Source organism: Lagenorhynchus albirostris, chromosome 2 (genome assembly GCF_949774975.1).
Source record: "Lagenorhynchus albirostris chromosome 2, mLagAlb1.1, whole genome shotgun sequence".
In the NCBI taxonomy this organism is placed as follows: domain Eukaryota; kingdom Metazoa; phylum Chordata; class Mammalia; order Artiodactyla; family Delphinidae; genus Lagenorhynchus; species Lagenorhynchus albirostris.
In genome coordinates this window covers 110,073,169-110,096,299 of record NC_083096.1, presented here as the reverse complement: position 1 = coordinate 110,096,299, position 23,131 = coordinate 110,073,169, and the positions used below count along the sequence as shown (strand labels likewise).

Genomic DNA, 23,131 nt, shown 5'->3' with positions numbered 1-23,131 from the left:
GTGTGGCCCCTGCTTGCGGCAACTAGAGAAAGCCCTCACACAGAATCGAAGACCCACCACAGCCAAAAATAAATAATAAATAAATTTAAAAAAAAGAACAAACAGAGGGATGAACAGTACAATAACTGAAATGAAAACCACACTAGAAGGAATCAATAGCAGAATAACTGAGGCAGAAGAATGGATAAGTCACCTGGAAGACACAATGTTGGAATTCACTGCTGCAGAACAAAATAAAGAAAAAAGAATGAAAAGAAATGAAGACAGCCTAAGAGACCTCTGGGACAACATTAAACGCAACAACATTTGCATTATAGGGGTCCCAGAAGGAGAAGAGAGAGAGAAAGGACCCAAGAAAATATTTGAAGAGATTATAGTCGAAAACTTCCGTAACATGGGATAGGAAATAGCCACCTAAGTCCAGGAAGCGCAGAGAGTCCCATACAGGATAAACCCAAGGAGAAAAATGCCTAGACACACAGTAATCAAATTGGCAAAAATTAAAGACAAAGAAAAATTATTGAAAGCAGCAAGGGAAAAATGACAAATAACATACAGGGGAACTCCCATAAGGTTAACATCTGATTTCTCAGCAGAAACTCTACAAGCCAGAAGGGAGTGGCATGATATACTTAAAGTGATGAAAGGGAAGAAACTACAACCAAGATTACTGTACCAGGCAAGGATCTCATTCAGATTCGATAGAGAAATCAAAAGCTTTACAGACAAGCAAAAGCTAAGTGAATTCAGCACCAGTAAACTAGCTCTAAAACAAATGCTAAAGGAACTTCTCTAAGTGGGAAACACAAGAGAAGAAAAGGACCTACAAAAACAAACCCAAAACAATTAAGAAAATGGTAATGGGAACATACATATTGATAATTACCTTAAACGTGAATGGATAAAATGCTCCAACCAAAGGACACAGGCTTGCTGAATGGTTACAAAAACAAGACCCATCTATATTCTGTCTACAAGAGACCCACTTCAGACATCGGGACACATATAGACCAAAAGTGAGGGGATGGAAAAAGATATTCCATGCAAGTGGAAAAGAAAGCTGGAGTAGCAATACTCAGATAAAATAGACTTTAAATAAAGAATGTTACAAGAGACAAGGAAGGACACTACATAATGATCAAGGGATCAATCCAAGAAGAAGATATAACAATTATAAATATATATGCACCCAACATAGGAGCATCTCAATACATAAGGCAACTGCTAACAGCTATAAAATAGGAAATTGACAGAAACACAATAATAGTTGGGGACTTTACACCTCACTAACACCAATGGACAGATCATCCAAACAGAAAATTAATAAGGAAACACAAGCGTTAAATGACACAGTAGACCAGATAGATTTAATTGATATTTATAGGACATTCCATCCCAAAACAGCAGATTACACTTTCTTCTCAAGTGCACACGGAACATTCTCCAGGATAGATCACATCTTGGGTCACAAATCAAGCCTCAGTAAACTTAAGAAAATTGAAAGCATATGAAACATCTTTTCTGACCACAATGCTATGAGATTAGAAATAAATTACAGGGAAAAAAAAACATAAAAAACACAGACACATGGAGGCTAAACAATACGTTACTAAATAACCAAGAGATCACTGAAGAAATCAAGGAGGAAATCAGAAAATACCTAGAGACAAATGACAATGAAAACACAATGACCCAAAACCTATGGAATGTGGCAAAAGCAGCTCTAAGAGGGAAGTTTCTAGCTATACAAGCCTACCTCAAGAAACAAGAAAAATCTCAAATAAACAATCTAACCTTACACCTAAAGGAACTAGAGAAAGAACAAACAAAACCCAAAGTTAGCAGAAGGAAAGAAATCATAAAGATCAGAGCAGAAATAAATGAAATAGAAACAAAGAAAACAGTAACAAAGGTCAATAAAACTAAAAGCTGGTTCTTTGAGAAGATAAACAAAATTGATAAACCATTAGCCAGACTCATCCAGAAAAAGAGGGAGAGGACTCAAATCAATAAAATTAGAAATGAAAAAGGAGAAGTTACAACAGACACTGCAGAAATACAAAGCATCCTAAGAGACTACTACAAGCAACTCTATGCCAATAAAATGGACAACGTGGAAGAAATGGACAAATTCTTAGAAAGGTATAACCTCCCAAGACTGAACCAGGAAGAAACAGAAAATATGAACAGACCAATCACAAGTAATGAAATTGAAGCTGTGATTAAAAATCTTCCAAGAAACAAAAGTCCAGGCCCAGATGGCTTCTCAGGTGAATTGTATCAAATATTTAGAGAAGAGCCAACACCTATCCTTCTCTAACTCTTCCAAAAAATTGCAGAGGAAGGAACACTCCGAAACTCATTCTATGAGGCCACCATCACCCTGATACCCAAACCAGACAAAGACACTACAAAAAAAGAAAATTACAGACCAATAACACTGATGAATACAGATGCAAAACTCCTCAACAAAATACTAGCAAACAGAATCCAACAACACATTAAATGGATCATACACCATGATCAAGTGGGATTTATCCCAGGGATGCAAGGATTCTTCAACATATGCAAATCAATGTGATACACCATATTAATAAATTGAAGAAGAAAAACCATATGATCATCTCAATAGATGCAGAAAAAGCTTTTGACAAAATTCAACACCCATTTACGATAAAAACTCTCCAGAAAGTGGGCATAGAGGGAACCTACCTCAACATAATAAAGGCCATATACGACAAACCCACAGCCAACATCATTCTGAATGGTGAGAAAGTGAAAGCATTTCCTCTAAGATCAGGAACCAGACAAGGATGTCCACTCTCACCACTATTATTCAACATAGTTTTGGAAGTCCTAGCCACGGCAATCAGAGAAGAAAAAGAAATAAAAGGAATACAAATTGGAAAATAAGAAGTAAAACTGTCACTGTTTGCAGATGACATGATACTATATAGAGAGAATCCTAAAGATGCTACCAGAAAACAACTAGAGCTAATCAGTGGATGTGTTAAAGTTGCAGGGTACAAAATTAATGCACAGAAATCTCTTGCATTCCCATACACTAATGATGAAAAATCTGAAAGAGAAATTAAGGAAACACTCCCATCTACCACTACAATAAAAAGAATAAAATACCTAGGAATAAACCTACCTAGGGAGACAAAAGACCTGTATGCAGAAAACTATGAGACACTGATGAAAGAAATTAAAGATGATACCAACAGATGGAGAGATATATCATGTTCTTGGATTGGAAAAATCAGTATTGTGAAAATGACAGTACTACCCAAAGCAATCTACAGATTAAATGAAATCCCTATCAAATTACCAATAGCATTTTTACAGAACTAGAACAAAATATCTTAAAATTTGTATGGAGATACAGAAGACCCCGAATAGCCAAAGAAGTCTTGGGGAAAAAAACAGAGCTGGAGCAATCAGACTCCCTGACTTCAGACTATACTACAAAGCTACAGTAATCAAGACAGTATGGTACTGGCACCAAAATAGAAATATAGATCAATGGAAGAATATAGAAAGCCCAGAGATAAATCCACTCACCTGTGGTCAACTAATCTATGACAAAGGAGGCAAGGATATACAATGGAGAAAAGACTGTCTCCTCAATAAGTGGTGCTGGGAAAACTGGACAGCTACATGTAAAAGAATGAAATTAGAACAGTCCCTAACACCATACACAAAAATAAGCTCAAAATGGATTAGAGTCCTAAATGTAAGACTGGACACTCTAAAACTCTTAGAGGAAAACATAGGCAGAACACTCTATGACATAAATCACAGCAAGATCTTTTTTGATCCACCTCCTACAGTAATGGAAATAAAACCAAAGATAAACAAATGGGACCTAATGAAACTTAAAAGCTTTTGCCTAGCAAAGGAAATTATAAACAAGACGAAAAGCCAACTCTCAAAATGGGAGAAAATAGTTGCAAAGGAATCAACGGACAAAGGATTAATCTCCAAAATATATAAACAGCTCATGCAGTTCAATATTAAAAAAAACAAACAACCCAATCCAAAAATGGGCAGAAGACCTAAATAGACATTTCTCCAAAGAAGACATACAGATGGCCAAGAAGCACATGAAAAGCTGATCAACATCACTAATTAGAGAAATGCAAATCAAAACCACAATGAGATACCACCTCACACCAGTTAGAATGGGCATCATCAAAAAATCTACAAACAACAAATGCTGGAGAGGGTGTGGAGAAACGGGAACCCTCTTACACTGTTGGTGGGAATGTAAATTGATATAGCCACTATTGAGAACAATATGGAGGTTCCTTATAAAACTAAAAATAGAATTACCACATGACCCAGCAATCCCACTCCTGGGCTTATACCTAGAGAAAACCATAATTCAAAAAGGCACATGCACCCCAATGTTCATTGCAACACTATTTACAATAGCCAGGTCATGGAAGCAACCTAAATGCCCATCAACAGATGAATGGATAAAGAAGATGTGGTACATATATACAATGGAATATTACTAAGCCATAAAAAGGAACGAAATTGGGTCATTTGTAGAGATGTGGATGGTTCTAGAGACTGTCATACTGAGTGAAGTAAGTCAGAGAAAAACAAATATCATATATTAACGCATATATGTGAAACCTACAGAAATGGTACAGATGAAACCGATTTGCAGGGCAGAAATTGAGACACAGATGTAGAGAACAAACATATGGACACCTAGGGGGGAAAGCGACGGGGGTGTGGGGATGGTGGTGTGCTGAATTGGTCTGTTGGGATTGACATGTATACACTGATGTGTATAAGATGGATGAGTAATAAGAACCTGCTGTATAAAAAAATAAATACAAAAATTAAAAAAAAAATACATTGAAAGGTAGAGAAGCTGCTCCCACACTAATCAAAAGTGTGTTGCCCAAACATGTGTAATTTGCTATAGAACTGGAAAAATATTAAGGATAATTTTAGAAGCATCTCCAGGTACTTCTTGCCAAAATTATAATTTGTTTTTAGTACTTGCCTGTTTTCTGGAGTCTCTCCTACTCGGTATGCCGTGGATTTGTCTTCCTATGAAATGTATAACATTTCCAAACCATTTCTTCTTTCCCCTTGACCACAATTGCTCTTAGCTATAGAGTTTTCCTTGGTGGGGGATGGGTGGTGAGGAGCAGGGGAAGTTAGGCGGTTGGGTTGAGAGACAAAGCAATTTTTATCATTTTACCCCCAACCATATACTTAATTTATGGCCTGTGTACCCACTACTTGGATTTATTAAATAGTAATATATTTTCACATTCATAATAAAACACTACAGGTATGTCAAAGCCTCTGGTACTTCTCACTGAACCCATTTCCCTGTCTTCTTCTGCACAGGTAACCAGTGTGTGGGGTTTATCTTTTTCAGAAATATTTTCATAAACCAAATCAATCTCTTAAGTAATAAATCAAAAGGAGTGAAATTTAGGAGGGAAATGTTTATGAGCAGAAAGTTGATACCCCACTAGAGATGATTATATTTAGCGATGGAACCAATTCTGCATCTAGCTTTTTTTATTTTTCTGTATATGCATGTTCAGTTCTAATTGTTTAAAAACTTTCCTGTTAAAAAATTGTAGAAGCTTGAGAACCTAGGCTATAGGGAGACACAAAGGATTAATTCTACTTTGTTAAAATTTACTAATGTGTGTCTAAATGTGATTATGGCTTGTTGACAAAGAACCATTGGATGAACAGAATCCAGTGTTTATGGTACTAGATTGTTGGCAGGCACAGTTAACAGTGCCTGCACACCAAAAGCAGCCAACTCTTTTTTCTTTAGTAAATTCTCTGTCCAATAAGAGATCAACCCCTTTAAATTTTAGATAATGAATAGAATTCATTTAGACTTTAATTCACAGTGCACAGTTAATAGGTTATTGTTGATTAGATTATCTTGGTTCTACATGCTGTTCTGTTTGGTTCACATGAAAAGGGCTGAAGTAAAGCTGAAGAGGGTCGAACAAAGATCATAAATCTTTTTAGAGTTCAAAAATATGAGTAAAATTATTTCAGAAATAATACAAATATTTAGTATCATTCATAAGAAGATCAAGTCCTTTTGGGAGGACTTGTCACTAATTTAGGTATTTATTTTGTGGGAAATGAAAAAGGATCAGTGTATGGGCTAGAGGCAGAGATTTCCTATTTCAAGCTGGGGCAGTGATTAGCTTCCACTCCTTCCACCCCTCCCCAGCCCTCCCGTTCATCTAGGAAGAGTGAGCTTTTCTTCATTCATAAGGTAAGATTAGTGTCACACTCTGTTTATTTCATCAACAGCAAAACAACCTTTATCTTATTCCACTCTTCCTGCCCCCCAAATTAGTTTCCCTTCTAAAGTCTACTGAGCAATTCCTTAATATTTCCATATCTCTTTGACTTGAAAACTAGGAGTCATCCTTGATTCTTTTTCCCTTTATATATAGTCAGTCACCAAACTTTATGGATTCTACCTCTGTCTTTTCTAGGCTTACTTTGAGCCTTACATTTCATAACAAGTACGAGATGTTCAAGGTTTCTTCCAGCTTTAAAATACTATTATGACCTTTAAGATCTAAAATTAAATGTTGGAATGTAATATTGAAACCTTGTGGAAGGAATATTAATAATAAACTGTGAACAAAAAGTACAGATTTTAGATCAGATTCCTTCAAAAGTATCCTAAATGTTCAGAATAAGACATTTAGAAATTTGTACTTAGTGTGAAGTCTTAGTATTAATATTACATATGAATCATTGAATATTTATTAATATGGCTTGTGTCTAATATTGAGCTTTACATCTAACTTTTGCTGAAGAAAAAGCATAGTTCTTATTGAAGAAAGAAGAGTAAATTTTCTCTAGTATCTTAATCAGTCAGCATCTGCGCAGGTGGGACTAGACTTTCCAACCACAGACACTGAGAGAACCTGGTGTGTCCCAATAATAAAAATTTTAATTTAAATTTTTTATTTCTGAAGGCTTCTTACAAAAGACTTCAGAAGTCACTTGGAAAGATTTAATATCTGTCATTTCTTTGGGGGATCCTAAATTATGAAAAGAGACTCTATTGGTTGGCCTTAATGTAAATACTATAAAATTGAGAAGAAATTTGATAGTGGAAGGAGATGTCTGGGAGAGAGGATAGTAAACATAAAGTTTTGAGGACAGGTAGCTTTTGAGGATTTGACATTTGAGGTAAGAGTAGGAGGTAAATTTGAGTATATAAATCAGAAAATATTAAGTGCCAGAATGACATAATAACTTTTAACCTAGTGATTTAAAAAATGAAACTTTAGTAAAAATTGACACGTTTTTCTAAATGGTACCTTGATATTTAGGATTTTTTTTTAATGTGGAGAGCATATTTGCTTGAAGGCTATAGTGAGTCTTTTTCTCGAACATAGCTATCAGGAACCATGAAAAATAATATTTTCAATTTCCCAGGCTTTTTTCTTACATTCATTAACTCAGATAGCCATGAAGCAACTCCTGTGTATACTGGACATTCTGCTGTCTTTGCCGTGCTTTCGTTATAAGTTTAGCTTCACAATGAATATTTATTCTTTTGGCCTATTTCTAATGTTCAAGCTGCTAGTTTCTACTTTCTACAAAACCAACACCTGTTATCTCTTACAGTCTTCTAAATTTTCTTGAGGGTTAATAATTTGTTTCCTTTTGAGCACCAGCTGCAAGCCCAGGGGTCTGACTGACTTTCTGAAAGGAGTAGGTATTTGAAGTTCTCTTGAAGGAGAATGGGATTTGATCAAGGTTTCTAAGAATGGATAAGAATTTGCCAGGGAAAATTCAGGCAGAGAGTATGACATGATCAAAGGCATGAACATGGGGCACGTAAGGTATATTCAATATATGAGATGTGATATGGCATGTTAAAAATGTACAATATTGTTAGGAAATAGTGGGATACCATTGGGAAGATAGAAGAATATCATGGAACATCATGAATTCCTGGTCGGTTAATAATATTATCTATCATTTATTGAACGTTTACTATGTGTCCAAGTCTGTGTTAGGCCGCTTATGACGTAGTCTCATTTAATTCTTACAAACAGTCCTGTGTTGTAGATATTATCCTCTGAAGAAACTGGGGCTTAGGGAGGTTAAATAGGTGGAAAAGACTCAAACAGCTAATAAGTTAGCTTTGAATCCGCATCTCTCTTAAAATATGCTGCCATATTAGTCCTCTTTAGCTATTTGGAGTTGCTTTGCAGTGACCTGTATATTTTAGATAAGAAATTTGCAACAATCTTGAACAGATTCTTATAGACTAGGTGATTGCTGTTATATTGGCCTGAGGGAAGAACCATGATTATTAATGTGCCAAGTTTCAGAAGAACTTAAAATATAAATACACTGCTACAGGAACATGAACTGATGGTCCACAAAAGAAGACTGAATTTATTAATATTTTGGATAACAAAACACCCTCTTGGTATCCAAGGCTCTGTAAAAAAACAAAAAAACTAGAAAGTCTCTGGGACAAATGCTCAAACTGGTATGTTCAGGGAGACCCTCGTTACTCTATCTAGGCCATAAATATTTGACAGTTTAGGTCTGGTGAAAAGCACCTGCTTTTAATAATATTGATAATATGGCTACCTACCTCTTGGCTCCTTGAATTTAGAAGCTGATTCATATGTGTTTGTTTTAATTGTATTCTAACCCAGAGGTAGCATTGTATCTTAATGGAATGTCGAACTGAAGTATTTTTGTTATTGTTGTAGTGGGTAAATGTCTTCCATTGAATCACAGCAATTTTAGAAACTGGTAGCCTATGAATTAAAGAAATTTAGACGTGAAGGGATCTTAGTAATCACCCAGTGGTCTTCTTGTACAGGTAAGGCAAATGAAGCATGGAACAAGAGGATGTGGCTGTAGTTGCTTATTCATTTAAGGCTGCTAGAACTAGAACTAAGGACTAGAACTCTTTTTACCAAACTGCACTACCTCCAGTGTTTATAAGAGGGTGTTAGGTAGACTGTCACCCTAATAGTAGAAGTCTCTTACTGTTTTTGAGGCTGGAGTCCTAAAGCAGTGGTCTTACCTGGGTGAGATATAGGTAGCTGTGTATCAGAATTTCTTGGGCATCTTTCACAAATACATACATTGACTGCCACTTGGCTAGAGAGCCCATCGTATCAAGAGCACCTTTAATCATTAAGCATAGGCCCTGTGGCTAGAAACATGCAAAATATTCTTGTGTTTTGGAAATAGGTGTCTAGAAAACAGGTAGCTTGATAATCTAACTAATGATTGCATTGCAGACGGATACCATAAGGTTATCCTTTCCAGTGCTCACAAAGACATTTGATTGGATTATCATATGTTCTGAAAAACTAAGTAAAAAAATTTGACTTGTGAGACCTCTGATATTTCAACATGATTATGTTTATGGTTATACAGATTATGAGATTTTATTGCATACCAACAAATTAGCCTGCTGTAGTTTGATGGAAGCTGGTAAGGAGACATGAGTATCAGCATTTTTGCACCGGTTTCCTGGGCTCCACCTACCATAGATGACATGAAGTGGGCTGGATGACATCTGCACATAGAGTAGGGTGCATTACTGGAGAGCAGCCTTGAGTTTAGGGAGCACAAATTTTTGCTGTAGAAGGAGGCACAATCTCTATCTTACAAGGCTATTGCTTTACAACTACCCTTGAAAAGATAGTCTGGAGCAAAGAGCAGTCAGTGCCTCTGCTTGCAGGGCATGCAGAAATATGAGAGAACAATGGAGAATTGTCTCCCCAAAGACATCATATTGTATGAGACAAACTAGCTTATTGTCTATTCTCAATATAAATGAAATATGTTAAAAAATAAACAGGGTTTCAGAAGTGTGACCTCTGTGCACTTTGTTTTTATTTGGAGAGAAACTTTTTTGTTTGCATGTTACATGTCCCTGTAACTAAAGTAACATGAAAGTTAACTTGCTTAGTTTTGATGAAGGGTGTTCTGGTCAACTGGATTTTCTTTTAAAATATTCAAATTCCTTTATGCCAAAAGAACACACCCTATTCCTTTATCTCTCCTCCCTCTTTTTATCTCGAAGCGATTTTCCTCTGTTGTTTTATTTCAGCAAATGCCTAGAATGTGCCTGTCATGGACCAGATACTGTATGCTAGTAGGGTATATACATATAATTGTGTGTCCTTTATTGTTATAGGCCAGGCATTTTTATTTTTACTTCATCCTCACACCAATCCTGTGCCACTTGAGAGAAGGAGACAGCATAGGCTAAAGGTTAGAAGGGTTTTCCTGGGAGAGTGAAAAACATTTACAAAGGGTTTGCAGAAGACAGATAATGATAGGCAGCAAAGGATATTTCAAGAAGAGCAGTATACGTGAAGGTCCAGAAGAGAGAAAGAAGGCAGAATTGTGAGTACTTCATGATACTGATACTAACCTTTTTTTTTTTTTTAATTAAAGTTTCAAATTTAAACCTGTTGAGGTCTTTGCAGATTGTATTCTATCAGGGAGTGAAGTTCTGCTTTTATGGATCTTGGTAGTTGTGCTTATCATGTATGAAACCTTCCATGCAGACTTTCAAAATATCTTTTTTGGGAGGGGAGGGTGGAGGAGGGGGAGAGATATTTCACTATATATCTTTTAGTGTTAGAATGTTACTGTATTAAAGGTAGCAGTTTTTGGAGGAGATGGCTTATGAGTTTGCTGTTGAAAGCATAGTTTTCATTCTGATATAGTTGTATATCAGTAACACAATTTTCAAAATAGCTTTATTTAACCAAACCTCTACATTTGTCTGTTGACCAGAATTGTGGTTTGTTTTTCATTTGAAAAGGTTATCACTTGCTCCAGGCACAATATGGTTCATATTCTTAAGTTATCCATGACATTAGAAATTAAATGAAGTTTCCCCATCTATTTATTTTTAATCAGGATAGTAAAGGTGTTGCTAACTTTTAAACAAACCTCTAGCTATTAGAGGTTTTCATTAGCTATTGGTTTCTTCCAACAAATGCTTTAACTCTAGTATTAAAATTTTTAGCATATTAAAATATTGATTCAATTAACAGTTTAACCTTAGTTTTTCTAAATAAATTTTGCTGCTCTAATTACGTGGTTAATTTCATCACAAAACATTTCTCAAAAAGGTATACTCTTGATCAGAGGGTCATAGTGAGGGTTAAATGAAAATATATGTAAAGTACCTTATATAAAACTTGGCATATAAAAAGTTCTCAAATGATAGTTACTATTCCTCTTACCATGTTATTGTTTTTAAAAGCTGATTAAGTTGATGTTGCATGCATTTGCATTTAAGTGGCAAATATAAAAAGTTTAGAGTGGAGATTGTCTAAGCCTATGCCAATACAGTACCACTAGCCACATGTGGCCATTTTAATCTAAATTTAATTAAAACTCCTGTTGTTTGGTCCTACTAGCCACATTTCAAGTGCTTGGTAGCTGCATGTGGCTGGTAGCCACTCTTGATGGTGTAGAACATTTTCATTGTTGCAGAAAGTTGTACTGGATAGTGCTGTTCTAACCTAGTGGTTTTTAGTATTTTTTTCTCCCAATCAGTAGAACACTTTATTCATGAGATTTTTAACCTGAATCCCATACAAAAGGTAGTAAGATGCAGAGATGCTCTTCAGGAGATCCAAGAATCACTCCACTACTCCACTTAACCTCCCCATGGCCCTCACAACACAGGACCCTTAGGTACAGAGTTAGAAAGTGGTCATTTGCCCTTCTTTTAATCCAACTAATAAATATGGAAAGAATTCTAGAAATAGAAAAGTCTGTAAATAGAATAAGCACTACAGAAATAATTGGTTGAGATAAGATGCTGAAACCATTGGGTGAAAGATTTTTGGGACAGGATATGGAGAAACTTAGTTACCCAAATGATCAAACTTAACATTGTAGCATGAACTGGTATTATATGCATCTTGATGTGATGCACCAAGAATAAAACTTCACCTGTGTGGTATTTCAGCCAAGTTTAAAAAAATGATAATTTAATGAGGAAAAAAATCAGATGAATCCAAGTAGGGGATCTTCTACAGAACAGTTGGCTTAGACTCTTGAAAAAATATTGGTAATATGAAAGACTAAGTAAATAGGGAAATTAAAAGAGACTAAAAAGACATGGCAATTAACTGTGTGCTGGATCCTTCATTGGATCTTGGATTGGAGGGTAAGCCATATAGGACATTATTGGAATGATTGGAGAAATTTGAGAATGAATGGTATTAATAATAATAATAGTAATAATAGATTTTTATATGGTAATTATATTGTGATTATGGAAGAAAATACCTGTGTTCTTAGGGGAGTACGTATTGACATATTTAGGAGTGAAATGTCATAATGGTGCAAGTAACTTTCAAATGGTTCAACCAAAAAAAAAAAGTGTGTATGTATAAAGAGAGAAAGCAAATGTGACAAAATATTAACAGTTGGTCAGTCTACATTTCTCAACCTTTTTGTAATGTTCAAAGATTTTTTTCACTACCACCCCTGACCCATGAACCAATTTTGCCCTTTTGGAGGCAATATTTCCCCCACTGAGACTGAATGATCTAGATAAAGGATGTAAGGGTGCTTGTTGTACTTTCTTACAACATCTTTTTAGGTTTGAATTTTTTCAAAATATAAAGTTGGAGTAAAAGAAGTTGCTTCTTATTCTGTATGCTTAGCAGACAATTCCAGGAAATGTCCCTCCATCTTTTCTGCTTTATGATAGCAATGGAATGGCTTTGTGAGGTTTCTCAATAGTCCTTCAGGGGAAGGTGGTATTGAGCTGAATCTCTGATGAAGTTGATTCAACCGATTAGTAGGAAGACAGGCATTTCAGGCAAGGAAACAATGTACATAAAAGCATCTTACTTTATATGTAACATATATGTTTATATGTAGTTTATATGTTTCAGTGTTTGTTTCACCAGAATTTATTCACAGTAGATTATTCAGATTTGTTCTTTCCTTTTATGGCAAATTGCATTGCATATAAGAAGTATTTGCACATCAATTCACTTAGCAGCACTTTCCAGTGACACACATGCTCTGAGTCTCAACAGGTAGGTAACTACAGGTAGAATCAATTAGGGGTTGACTGTTTCCATCTTTTTAACATTTTGGTGACCACCTAGATTCAGATATTTGTTATAATTTGTAACAAATAATATCTGGTTAAGGTTCTTGAATTGGGATTTTAAGATCAAAAGACATTTATTTCAGAATAATGTCTCCATGAATAAATGATTAATTTATTCATTTAATATTAACATTAAATTTATTAATAAATATAAAATTAATATTTTGCCACATTTGCTTTCTCTCTTTACACAGGGCTTACCAAATTGTTTAGTTATACATTATTCAACTAATATTATAAATTAATTATAAATATCTTGTACACTTTAAGCAAACAGTATGAATTTTATTCCCCTTCTCTAGGAAATTGATGATAATTCACTGGTAGGATTGGCTACCAGTGTCAAAGACCCTGTCTGTTTTGTTCTGCTTTCTTCTCATGTGTGTTGCAAGGTGTTTTCAGGCTTCCTTTGTGAGTATCTTAATGGAAAATAAAATAGATGAAAAAAGGAATAAAGTTTTAGGATCAGGGAAAAATATAAATTAGAAAGTCAAGACTACAGGAACAGTTAGAACACATGTTATGTTAGAATTCTTGATCATTTACTAAAGTTGAGCTGGAAAAATCTTTTGAGTTATAATTTACCTACAGTAAAATGTATAAATCTTAAGTGTATAGCTTGATGATTTGGGGCTGGGAATTTGATTCTGAGAATTTCCTTCTGTCTAAAGCCAAAAATAAAATGCACAAGTTCCTTGGGGGTGGCAAAACTTTTCCTAGTGCATATTTCTTTTTTTTTCCAATAAATTTATTTATTTGTTTTTATTTTTGGCTGTGTTGGATCTTCATTGCTGTGCACGGGCCCTCTCTAGTTGCAGCAAGTGGAGGCTACTCCTCGCTGTGGCGTGCGGGCTTCTCATTGTCATGGCCTTCGCTGTGGAGCATAGGCTCCAGGCACGTGGGCTCAGCAGTTGTGGCTTGCGGATTCCAGAGTGCAGGCTCAGTAGTTGTGGCACACAGGCCCAGCCGCTCTGCGGCATGTAGGATCCTTCCAGGCCAGGGCCTGAACCCATGTCCCCTGCATTGGCAGGCAGTCTCTTAACCACTGCACCACCAGGGAAGCCCACCTAGTGCCTATTTCTGAAGAAAATTCATTTGAATGGGGTCTCATGAAGGGGGTATTGAATGATGTAGTGGGTTTCACAAAGCTCTTTTCTTACATCATCCTAGGTGAAAGCTAATGTCATGATGCTTAGGTGTAATTTTTATTGGGCGTGAATGTTGGGGAGCTAAATAAATAATCTTTATCTGAAAATAAAACCTAGAGTGTATCAAGAAATGGTTGATCTCTCTCTCTCTCTCTCTCTCTCTCTCTTTCTCTCTCCCTCTCTCTCTCTCTTTCTCTCTCTCTCTCTCTCTCTCTCTATATATATATATATATATTCTCTCACATAAAATATGTATGTATGTATGTATATGTATAAAGGTATATATATGTATAAAGGTTTATATAATATTATATATGCATATATATATAATTTCTTTAAATCTCTGTTGATAAGAATTGGGCAAGGAAAGGGCTTGAGTGCAGTTATTTTGGGTTATCAACTAGGAGTGGATTTATTGCTTTAAGAAATAAATATGCAAGTGATAATTTCCTTTTCTGGAAATTCAGAATTAAAACATTTTCCTTTTGAATCCAAAGTTGTCCCACATTCAGAGGAAAGTAGGCCATTAGAGAATCTGCAGGTTAAGCCAGGATTCTTCTGAAGGAACAATTCTTTGTCTGATTTAAAGTTGAAAAGGAATCAGTCAAGTCCTCAAAGTTCTTTAAAACATAGATGGCCTAGATACTTTTAGCTGGAAGATAGTTTCAAACAAATATTCCCAGTTGGCCATCATGGCTGTAGAAAAATATCAGTAATGCTCCCATAAAAATCTGGTTTTGAGCAGTGTGAACCTGCTGAAAAGGAACTGATGGTAAAAGGAACTTTTTTTCTCCCTTCAGATTATCTCCTTGTGATGCCTTTACTTCCAATCAGTTTCTATGATCTGACTTTTTCTTCTGCCATCTTGAGTTATAATTAAAAAAACAAACAAACCTGTCCGTTAGGTGGAAAGGAATGGTGTCTTTACAGGGTGCCACTAAGATTTTCCCACCAGGAAAAATACCACCTTACTCTGTGGTAATCATCTCCATTGCAAATTATCCTGCATTTAGAGAGGTTTAAACTGCTGCATGATTTTTTCTCTTTCTGCTTTGAATAACATTTTCTTGTTAGTTACACACAGGTCCTTGCTAGTTGAATTTAAGGAATTAGAGAATGTATTTAGAAACTGTAGAATAGAACTTTTCTTCTCATCCCTGAATCTTTGGACAGTAAAAATGAATTATATTTAACATTGAAATCATTTATGATATTGTCATTTGAAATTACAGATGAGTAATGCTGTGAAAAAATCTGCCACATTTTGTTATGTTATGGGGGGGGATATTAACCTAAATTAGCAGGAGTTGTGGACTACAAGTTGTCAGTATGTGCAAAGTGAATTTTTAGGTAATGAGCAAATTTGTGAATATTTAGAGTCTAAATTTTTTGAATAAAATTTGTTACCATAAAAATCAGAGACAACTGTGAAAGAAAAAAATTCCTGACTTTTATTTAAATTCTTTCCATGGATTAGATTATTTAATTTGATGACTTAATCCCCACAAAAACCTTATATGGGTAAGTAATTAATTAATCAGTCCATTTTACACAGAAGAAAACATGGCTCCCATAGCATAAATGGCTCACAGTCACATATCTAGCAAGTGATGGAATCAAGATTTAAACCTGGGCAATCTTACTCTTAACCACTATGATATGCTTCTCAAAGTGAGTAGAGTTAACAGTATTGTGATATGTTGTCTCCCACCTTTCTCCTGAGGCTGAATTGCCAAGGTATCTGCTCTTTCATTAACTTTACTTCCCTTTTTACTTTTAACCCCAAATTTTCTCTTGTTTTAATAGTAATAAAATCTAGAGGAAATAGAAGAAATGTCAAGAGTTAAATATACTTGGGTTTAAATACCAAATGACAAAATTCTGATGAAGAAAATGCAAGATTTAAATAAAGATATTCCATGTTCGTGGATAGGAAGACTCAGTATGGTTAAGATATCATTTCTTCCCAACTTGATCTTTAGATTCAGTGTAATCCCAATCTAAATCCCATGAAGTTTGTTTTGTGGATATTGACAAACTGATTCTAAGTTTATGTGGACAGGTAAAAGACCCAAAATAGCGAACACAGTATTAAAGATGAACAAAGTTGGAGGACTGACACTATGGGACTTCAAGACTTACTGTAAAGCTACAGAAACCAAGACAGTGTGGTATATGGTGAAAAAATAGACAAGTAGATCAATGAAACAAAATAGCCCAGAAACAGACTTACATAAATATAGTCAGTTGATCTTTGAGAAAGGAGCTGAGACATTTCAACGAGAAAAGGATAGTCTTTTCACCAAATGGTGTTGGAACAACAGGACATCCTCATGCAAAAAAAAAAAAAAAAACTATCCACAAGTCTTACATCTTTCACAAAAATTACCTCAATGTTGACCTAAATGTTAAGCAAAAAACTATAAAGCTCCCAGAAGATGATATAGGAGAAAATCTAGATTACCATAGGTTGGGTGATGCCTTTTTAGAAACAACACCAAAAGCATAATCTATGAAAGAAAAAATTGATAAATTGGACTTAATTAAAATGAAAAACTAATGGTCTGTGAAAGATACTGTTAAGCGATTGAAAAAACAAGAAAATTTTTGCAAAACACATATATGATAAAGGACTGGTACCCAAAATATACAAAGAACCTTAAAACTCAACAATAAGAAAATGAACAACCCAATTAAAAATGAACCAAATATCTGAATGGACATCTCACCAAAGAAGGCATTCAGATGACAAATAAGCATATGAAAAGATGCTCAACATCATATGTCATTAGGGAATTGCAAGTTAAAACAAAAATTTACCACTCTACACATATTAGAATTGTGAAAATCCAGAACACTGACAGCACCAAATGCTGATGACGGTATGGAGCAACAGGAACTCTCATTTATCGCTGGTGGGAATGCAATATGGTACAGCCATTTTGAAGGGCACTTTGGCACTTTCTTTCAAAATTAAACACAGTCACATACTCTTACCATATAATCCAGTAATCACACTCTTTGATATTTACTCAAATGTGTTGAAACCTTATGTCTACACAAAAACCTGCACATGAATGTTTATAGCAACTTTATTCATAACAGTCAAAACTTAGAAGCAACCAAGATGTCCTTCAGTAGGTGAATGGAAAAACAAACTGGTGCAGCTACACAATGCAGTATTGTATAATATTCCATTATACAGTAAAAAAAGAAATCAACTATCAAGCCATGAGAACATGTGGAGGAATTTTATATGTATAAAATCTATTAATTAAAAAAAATCTCCCTAGACTATACAAGCAATACAATGAACTATGGTGTAAGTCCAGCAATGTAAATGAATCTTAAAAATATAATGTGGATTGTAAGAAAGCAAGGGAAAAGGATTCATAAAGTATGATGAAATTGTACTGTTTTGTTTAAGGGTGGGTATGTAGATGGTAAAACTATAAAGAAGAGCTAGGAAATGATTATTAAAAATCAGGATACTTTTTATATCTAGAGAAGGGAGGTTTAAGGAAGAACACTTGAGAGGATTCTTCAGTACTGAAGAGTTCTATTTCCCACTTTGGTGATGGGTTATACAGGTGTTCATTTTATAACTCTACATTACACATATAGTTTTTCTTGAAATATGTATTTTTTATTGAAGTGAAATTCACATAGCATACAGTTAACCATTTTAAAGTATACAATTCAATGGTATTTAGTGTATTCATAATGTTGTGCAACCAACAGCTCTCTCTAGTTTCAAATTTTTTTTTTATCATCCCATAAAGACACTCATATCCATTAGGTGATCTGATTTTTGTCTCTGTGGATATGCCCATTCTCAATATATCATATAAAAGGAATCACACAGTATGTGACCTTTTCTGTCTGACTTCTTTCACATATCATGTTTTGAGATTCATCCAAGTTGTGACATTTATCCACACTTCGTTCCTTTTTATAGCTGAGTAATATTCCATTACATACATATACCACAATTTGTTCATCCATTTATTCATTGAGGAACATCTGGGTTTCCACCCAGATAATATTATATTTAATACATATATTTTATTAAGTTTATAATTCTCACATAAACATTTGGAACGTTTAGTTTTATGCACTATAATGTATGTAAGGTATATATTACAATGAAAAAGTAAGGGAAGGAAAAAGATCTTGCTGGATCATGTGTGCTGTATCACCAATGGCATTATAAATATTAAGAGATGCAAAGATGAATTAAGAATGAAATTTACTTCCAAGAAATTTAAACATAATTAAACCTTTGGCATTTTATTGTGAAGAGTTGAGGCTCCCCATGGAGTAATTTTAAGGTAGTAGAGATTGAGTTGATACAGTTATAAAATATGAAATTTACACACAGGTGATTGATATTAAGCTCACCTGGATACTTTAGTCAGCTAGGCATTTGTGATTTTAAGTGAATTACAAATGAAAATCTGTGATAATGATTTCTTCTCTTCCAAGGTTGTGGTTCTCCTCTACTCCACAACCTGTAGAGGAATGAGGTGGTATAGAAAAAGGTGATTTTTTTGTATTTATTTTTGAACAAACTAAAGGGTAGAGACTAAGTTTCTTTTTTTATTAATTTTTATTGGAGTATAGTTGCTTTACAGGGTTGTGTAGAGGCTAAGTTTTTAGCTTAAAATAATAAGTTCTGAGAAACTTTGAATACCCTTCTATATTTTTTTTCTGTCAGAACATCAGAAAAATTGTGTTAATTAAATCCTAAAGCTAAAATATCTTTTAAAATACTCTTCAATAATTCTTTGTATTTTTTTTAATAATGAAAAAGTGACCATTTGTTCAGTGCCAGTGTGAGTGTTAAAGGTATATATTGAGTTCAATTTCTTTTACCTTTTTTATTGAAGTATAAATGACATACAATATCATATTAGTTTCAGGTGTACCTCATAGTGATTTGATATTTATATACCTTTCAAAATGGTCACCATGATAAATCTAGTTCCCACCTGTCACAATACAAAGTTATTACAATATTACTGACTGTATTCCTTATGGTGTACACCGTATTTCACTAATTTATTTGTTTTATAACTGCAGCTTTATACTTCTTAATCCCCTTCATCTATTTCACCCCTTCCTCACCTCCCTCTGCTCTGGTAACCAGCAGTTTTTCTGTCTCTATGAGTCTGTTTCAGTTTGGTTTTGTTTGTTTTGTTTTTTAGATTACACATGTAAGTGAAATCATTCACTAATTGTCTTTGTCTGACTTATTTCACTTATTTCAGTTAGTGTAATACCCTCCAGGTCCATCCATGTTGTCGCAGATGGCAGGGTTTCATTCTTTTATTTTTATGGCTGAATATTTCATTGTATATATACCACATTTTCTTTACCCATTTATCAATGGACACTTAGATTGTCTTCATATCTTGGCTATTCTAAATAATAATAATAATGGGTAATAATAATAATTGCTGCAGTGAACGTAGGGGTGCATATATCTTTTTGAGTTAGTGTTTTTGTTTTCTTCAGATAAATACTTAGAAGTGGGATTGCTGATCGTATGGTAGTTCTATTTTTAAGTTTTTGAGGAACTTCCATGTTGTTTTCCATAGTGGCTACCAATTTTTGATTCCATCAACAGTGCACAGGGTTCCCTTTTCTCCACATCCTTGCGTACACCTGTTATTTGTTGTCTTTTTGATGATAGCCATTCTGACAGATGTGAAGTCCTATCTTATTGTGGGTTTGATTTACATTTCCATGGTAATTAGTGATGTTGAGCATTTTTTTCATGTTCCTGTTGGCCATCTGTGTGTTGTCTTTGGACAAATGTCTTTTCAGGTTTTCTGCTTATTTTTTAATCAGATTGTTTTTTGGATATTAACTTGTATTAGATCTATATATATTTTGGATATTAACCCCTTATTTGATATCTGATTTGCAAATTTTCTCTTGTATTCAGTAAGTTGCCTTTTTGTTTTGTTGATTATTTCCTTTGGTGTGCAAAGAAATCTTTTTAGTTTAATGTAGTCCAATTTGTTTATTTTTGCTTTTGTTTCCCTTGCCTGAAGAGATAGTCCAAAACTGTATCATTAAGATAGATGTCAAAGAACTTAACGCCTATGTTTTCATCTAGAAGTATTGTGGTTTCAGGTCTTGCATTCAAGTCTTTAATCCATTTTTACTTTATTTTTGTATATGGTGTAAGACAGTGGTCCAGTTTTATTTTTTTGCATGTATCTGCCCAGTTTTCTCAACACCATCTGTTGAAGAGGTTGTCTTTTCCCCATTGTATATTCTGGCCTTCTTTGTCATAGATTAATTGTTTGTATATGTGTTGATTTATTTCTGGTCTCTCTGTTACATTCCACTGATCTTTGTGTCTTTTTTGTGCCAGTACTATGATGTTTTGGTTAGTATAGTTTGAAATCAGAGAGTATGATACTTCCAGTTTTTGTTTCTCAAGATCACTTTGGCTGTTCAGGATCTTTTGTGGTTCCATACAAATTTTAAGATTCTTCATTCTAGTTCTGTGAAAAATGCCATTGCTATTTTGATAGGGATTTCATTGAATCTGTAGTTTGCTTTGGGTAGAATGGGCATTTTAACAATATTAATTCTTCCAGTCATGAGCCTGGTATATCATTCTATTTATTTGTGTAACTTTCAGTTTCCTTCATCAGTGTCTTATAGTTTTCTGAGTACAGGTCTTTCACCTCCTTAGTTAAATTCATTCCTGGGTATTTTATTCTTTTTGATGCAGTTGTACATGTGATTCTTTTCTTAATTTCTCTTTGTGATAACTTGTTATTAGTGTGTAGAAATGCAACTGATTTCTGTATATTAACTTTGTATCCTGAAGCTTTACTGAATTCATTTATTAATTTAATAGTTTTTTGTTGGAGTTTTTAGGGTTTTCTTTATATCAATATATTGTATTATGTCATCTGCAAATAGAGACAGTTTTACCTCTTCATTTCCAATTTGGATGCCTTTTATTTCTTCTTCTTGCTTAATTGCTATGGCTAAACTACCAGTTCTATGTTGAATAGAAGTGGCAGGAGTGGCCATCCTTCCTTCTCTTGTTCTCAGTCTTAGAGGAAATGCTTTCACCTTTTCAACATTGAGTATGAAGTTAGCTGTGAGTTTGTCATATATGGCTTTTATTATGTTTTATGTTTTATTATGAGGTATGTTTCCTCCATACCTACTTTGTTGAGAATTTTTATCATGAATGGATGTTGAATTTTGTCAAAAGATTTTTTTTTTGCACCTATCGAGATGATAATATGAATTTTTTCCCTTGTTTTGTTAATGTGGTGTATCACATTGATTGACTTGAGGACGTTGAGCCATCCTTGCATCCCTGGAATAAATCCCACTTGATCATGGTATATGATTCTTTTACTGTATTGTTGAATTTGGTTTGCTAATGTAGAGGATTTTTGCTTCTATTTTTATCAGTGATACTGGCCTGTAATTTCCTTCTTTCATTGTGTCTTTTTCTGGTTTTGATATTAGGGTAATACTGGCCTTCAAAAATGAGTTTGGATGTGTTCCTTCCTCTTCAATTTTTTGGGAATAATTTTTAAAGGATACATATTAACTCTTTAAATGTTTGGTAGAGTTCACCTGTGGAACTGTCTAGTCCTGAACTTTTTTGTTGGGAGTTTTTAAATTACTGATTCAATTTCATTACTAGTAATTGGTTTACTCAGATTTTATATTTTTCATGATTCAGTCTTGGAAGATTGTCTGTTTCTAGGCATTTATCCATTTGTTTTAGGTTGTCCAATTCACTGGCAAATAGTTGTGAATAAGTAGTCTCTTATGAGTCTTTGTATTTCTGTGATCAGTTGTAACTTCTCTTTCACTTTTGATTTTATTTATTTGAATCCTCTCTTTCCTCACTTGGGGAGGTGGGGAGTGCTGCGGCCACTGGTGCTCTCCAGTTTCAACGATGTGGTGAGATAGTGCCACATCACTCCAGGGAGCATTTCCATCATCCCCCACCCCTCCAGCTGAAGTTTTTAGTTTTGGAAATGACTCTCCTTCACATTTAATCTTGGCACTTTTAAAAACTGCTGTTATTTCACTGGGTTTCAGGGCATGAGAGCCTTTTAAGCGGGGAGTCTCAGTTTCCTATTGTACTTTGGGACCCTTGGATATCAGCATCTGGTTTTCTGAGCCAGACATTTTGGGAGTTTGTCGGTATGGTGTAGATCCCAGGGGCTGGGGTGCCTGATGTGGCGCACCAACCCTTCATGCCTCCAGGGGGAGTGCCTGTCTGATGAGATCCCTGTTGTGTGCAGCCACAGGTGTGAGGGTTTTGGCAAGAGTGTTTCTCTGCCTCCCCTACCCATCTCGATGTGGTCTTTTTTACCCTTTATTGTGGCGCAGGTGCTCAGCTGGTTCTCAGGTTCTTCTCCGAGAGCACTGATCCATATACAACTGTATATTTGTTGTGTCTGTGGGAGGAAGTAAGTTCAGGCTCTTTGCATGCCACAATCTTGAACCCCAGTTTATTGTTTTTATTATGTGGTTAGTAGTAGAGATATTACTAGTAGTAGATATATTATCTTAATATATAAAGAATGATAAACTCTCCTGGGTGCTTAGAGCTGCTTTTTTTTAGTAGTCGATGGATTTATTACTGGTACATTCACACTAGACCCCTTTGGAACATCATGTATTTGCAGTATTACTGATAGTGTTTATAAAGTACTAAATGAACTTTTAAAGGTTAGATGAGTCTGGGTCATATTTTAATTGATTCCCTTAATCTCAGTCTAATTTCAAAAAGAATTTTATGCATTTTTCAGTGATACAA

The 23,131-nt window shown here is 34.7% G+C and overlaps 1 protein-coding gene across 4 annotated transcripts in view; it reads left to right on the top strand.

The window, feature by feature from the left end:
* Nucleotides 1–23,131, top strand: part of HS2ST1 (heparan sulfate 2-O-sulfotransferase 1) — a 183,123-nt gene that overhangs the window by 22,394 nt on the left and 137,598 nt on the right. The window lies entirely within an intron of this gene.